Source organism: Martes martes, assembly GCF_963455335.1.
Source record: "Martes martes genome assembly, chromosome: 16".
NCBI classification, from domain to species: Eukaryota; Metazoa; Chordata; class Mammalia; order Carnivora; family Mustelidae; genus Martes; species Martes martes.
In genome coordinates this window covers 27794798-27799637 of record NC_137904.1, presented here as the reverse complement: position 1 = coordinate 27799637, position 4840 = coordinate 27794798, and positions in this window count along the sequence as shown.

The window sequence follows — 4840 nt, the reverse complement described above, 5'->3', positions numbered from 1 at the left end:
GAAGCAGGCTCCCCGCTGAGCAGAGAGCCTGATTCGGGGCTCGATCCCAAGACCCTGGGATCATGACCTGAGCTGAAGGCAGAGGCTTTAACCCACTGAGCCACCCAGGTGCCCCCATAATTATAGTTTTTGTTCTCAATCTCAGCCTTGAGCCCTCCACCACCAGCATTAAGCAGAGCATATATTGCATTCATGATGATTTTATTCTGTCTCTTTTGCTATTGAGGCTTCATTTCTTTCCTTTGTTAATTCCCAAGGATGATTTTTCCTGCATTTAAGACACATTCGGCAAAGTTTGTTTCCAAATCCACCTTGGCACTCATCTTCTCAGCACTTGTCCTAGTTCTGCCTGAAAGGTTCTCCTAAAATAACAAGGAGATAGGATTAGAATGGGACAAGAATAGGGGAAGTGGGAAAACTGACAGCTTGAGGCCACTTTTTCTGAAGTTGGTCACTTCCTTTATGCCCAGAGTTTGAAGCCAGGCTTATGCATGAAATAAGTATGGAGGATGGGAGGAGGAGCTAAGTCTACTGGAAGCCCACTACCACCAGAGAAATGATCAAGAGGCTATTTTTGTGTTGTGATTTTAGTAACCGTTTGTGCCAAGATCTCTGAGAGGCAGTGTCTCCCAGATCACCTGCAGAAAACAAGAAGTTGTAGATACCTGAAGACTGGAGCTGGAACGCAAATAGAAAGTTTTCACTATTAGAGGTGTCTCTGGGGTGTGCTGATGTTTATTGTTTTTCTTGGTGCCTCTTCTCCCCCCACTGAGACCTGGGCAATTCTTGGATTATTTTATAGCCCAATTTAAAGAAGGAGCAAATTGGATTGAGTTGGTGATTTGTCATTGTTGCTATAGAACAGACCCTTTAGCTTTCCCTGGTCCAAGCAGTACTCATCTCTTGAAAAAATATATCTAAATTAAATTTAAGTATATATATAATTTGTTTGAAACTAACAGACAAATTATTGACTGTTTGGATCAACCAAACTGGCAGGTAGAGGTGGGCTTTTGACACTTCCTAAACTTCACCTGTCAACAAGGAGCCTCACATGAGGTCGAGTTGAGTGACAGTGGGCAGACACACCACAGGACAGAAGGGCAAGGGAACGATGCACATCTCCAAGCTGCCAATCTTTGATTCACCTGTGGCAACTGAAGAAAGAGAAGGAGCAACTAGACCACTTCACACATCATTACACAATCCTCTGTCAAGGGATACCTCACTGTGAACCAAGCTCTCATGCTATCTCACACTCCCCCCAACTTCCTTCTTCAAAAGCTGGATGCAGGGAACAAAAGATGCAACCCAAGAGAGAAGCAAACACAAGGCCCTGGACAAGTGTGAAGGGAGACCCCAGAGTGACAGCCTTGGGGCAGGCCTAGAGGATCACCAGCCAGAATGGGAGCAAGATGGCAGCAGCTGTCAGTGGGTGGCAGGTGAGACCATGCAACTGTCAGACAACTTAAGAGTTAGTCAGTTGAAGAGGTAGAGAGTCTGGGAGTGGAGGAGTAATAGGGACTTAGGAAAATATGAAAACGCAAAGATAAGACAACAGCTCTAAGTTTAAAATGAAAAAGCATAGAAAAGAAAACATAACCATAAGCCATGATATGGCATAGCTGTAAACAAAATATAGTCACAATAATATCAACTCTGAATATTGTTCTGATTGGAAATGATGATATCATCGTACTGGCGGGATGTGGGGAGAGAAGGGGTGGTGCAGTGTGAAAGGGCAGTGAAGTGTGGGGGAGTGAGATCATCAGCTCTAGAAATAATATCTAAATCGGGGCAGGGGAGGTGTGTGAGCATGAGCATGTTGTTTAGAAATATATTTAAAATTGCTGAAAGAAAAAGAATGTTGTTTAGAAATATATTTAAAATTGCTGAAAGAAAAAGCCCAAGAGGCAAAAGGTTGCCTAGAGAGCAGAAGGAGGCAGAGTAAAGGGTCACTGATTTTCTCACCATGTCTTATGAAACTATGACTTTCAAAACTGCATATAGGAGACTTTCATTCCCGGACAGAACAGAGTAACAGGGACCAGATTACTTTCCTGTCTAAAACAACAAAAACATTTATTTTATTTTATTTTTTTAAAGATTTTATTTATTTATTTGACAGAGAGAGAGAGATCACAAGTAGGCAGAGAGGCAGGCAGAGAGAGAGGGGGAAGCAGGCTCCCCGCTGAGCAGAGAGCCCGATGCGGGGCTCGATCCCAGGACCCTTAGACCATGACCTGAGCCGAAGGCAGACGTTTAACCCACTGAGCCACCCAGGCACCCCCAACAAAAACATTTTAAAAGAAATCATGACTGGAAATTTTCTAAATTTGATTAACTTGTAAAAAATTAAGATCAAGATCCAAGATATTCTACAAGCTCCAAGTACTAGAAACACACACAAAACTACACCAAAAGTGCATCATAATTTAGTTGATCAAAGCCAACGCTAAAGAAAAAATCTTCAAAGCAACGAGGGGAAAAAGATACATTACACACAGAAGAACAAAGGATGACATTAGAATTTTTTGTCAGAAACAAAGCAAGAAGATAATGGATAAACATCTTTAAACCAAGGGAAGAAGGAAAGAAAACTATGAACCTAGAGTTCTATACCCAGGGAGAATATCTTTCAGGTAACAATCAGTTAACAACAAAAAGACCATCCAATTTTTTAAGTGGACAAAGGACTTGAATAGATATTTCTCCAAAGAAGAAGTACAAAGGCCAATAAGCATAGGAAATGGTGCTCAATACTATTAGTCATTAGGGAAATGCAAACCACACCACAATGAGATACCACCTCACACCTATTAGGATGGTGATGATGATGATGATGACAACGATGATGATGATGGTGGTGGTGATAAAAGGAAAATAACGCGTGTCAGTGACGATTTAGAGAAATTGGGATCAGTATACACTGCTGGTAGGAATGTAAAATGAGGCAGCCACTGTGGAAAGTAGTTTGGAGAGTCTTCAAAAAGTTAAACATAGAATTACCATATGATCCAGCAAATCCTACTCTTAAGTACATACCAAACAATTAAAAACAGGTACTCAAATCCTCTAGACTCAAATAGGTCATGAATGTTCCTAGAAGAACTATTCACAATAGCCAACAGGTGGAAATAACTCAAATACCTATCAGCAGATAAATGGATAAACAAAATGTGCTACAATCCATTCAATAGAATATTTTTCAGCCATAAAAAGGAATGAGTCATTGATACATGCTTCTACATGGATGAACCTTGAAAGCGTTATGCTAAGTGAAAGAAGCCAGACACAACAGGTCACCACTATGGACTGTATGTCTACGTCCCCATAGAATTCATACGTTGAAACCCTAACCCCTATTAGAATGGATTAACAGGTGTGGCTTTAAGGGGTAACTAGGGGCGATTGGAGTGGAGCCCTCGTGATTAGATTAGTGTCTTTATAAGAAGAGACACAAGGGAGCTGCCTTCCTCTCCGCTCTTTCCACCATGGCAGCTGTCTGCAAACCAGGAAGAGTCTCCTCAACAGATACCACATCTGCCAGCACCTGGATCTTAGACTTCCTGGCCACCAGAATTGTGGTAAATAAACGTTTCTTGTGTAAACCTCCCAATCTATGGTATTTTTGTCATAGCAGTCTATGCAGACTAGCAGACTATTTTTGTCATAGTCTGATCTAAGGCAGTCACATACTAGAAAATTTCATTTATGAGAAATAGCCAGAATGGACGAAATCACTGAAACAGAAAGAAGATAGTTGATTGTCAGAGGCTCGGGGAACAGGGAAATGGTAAATAACCGCTCACTGGGGTTTTACCTGGGTGTGATGGAAATGTTTTGAAGCTTAATGGAGGTGGTAGTTGTACAATATTGTGAATGTACTAAATGCTGATGATTTGTTCACTTTAAAATGGTTAATTTTTGTTATATGAGTTTCATCTCAATTTTTAAAATTAATCAGAAAAGAAGGTGAACTAAAAACTTTCTCAGATGCATAAAAGCTGAAAGAATTTATGAAGAATTCAATGTATGAAATGGTGAAGAAAGTCTTCAGTCAGGAAGAAAATGATGCTTGTTGGGTAATGAATACATACAAAGCAAAGAAGACCACTGGAAATGGTGACTACAAGGGTAAATAGATAAGATATTTTAGGGATTTAACACTCTCAAAGAAGAATTAAACTGGAATACTAACATCAACTGATTTCAATTAATTAACTTATTATACAGTTACAGTAACCAAGATAGTGTAGAAACAGTATAAAGACAAATAAATAGATTCATAGAATAAAGAGTCTGGAAATAGACCCACATATATATGGATAACAAGTGTAATTTTTTTCAACAAATAGGATTCAAACAATTGGATACCCACATATGAAAGAAATGAATTCATATTTGACACCATTTACAAAAATGTATTTAATATGTGTCCTAAAAGTGAAGTGGGATAAATCCGAGGGGGAGACGATCCATGAAAGACTGTAGACTCTGAGAAACAAACTGAGGGTTTTGGAGGGGAGGGAGGTAGGCGGATGGGTGAGCCTGGTGTTAAGGAGGGCACGTATTGCATGAAGCACTGGGTGTGGTGCATAAACAATGAATCTTGGAACACTGAAAACATAAAATTTAATTAAAAATAAATTAAAAATAAAAAATAAAAATCACACCAAAAAAATAAAAGAAATAAAATGTATCCTAGACCTAAGTGTAAAACCTAAGACTACGTGGACATAAGTGAATACTGCCCAAATGACAATAGTGAGAGGCTATTTTTGCAGAGCTCACTGTAACTAGGGAATCAGGCACCATCACTTGTGATGGCAGAGACTCA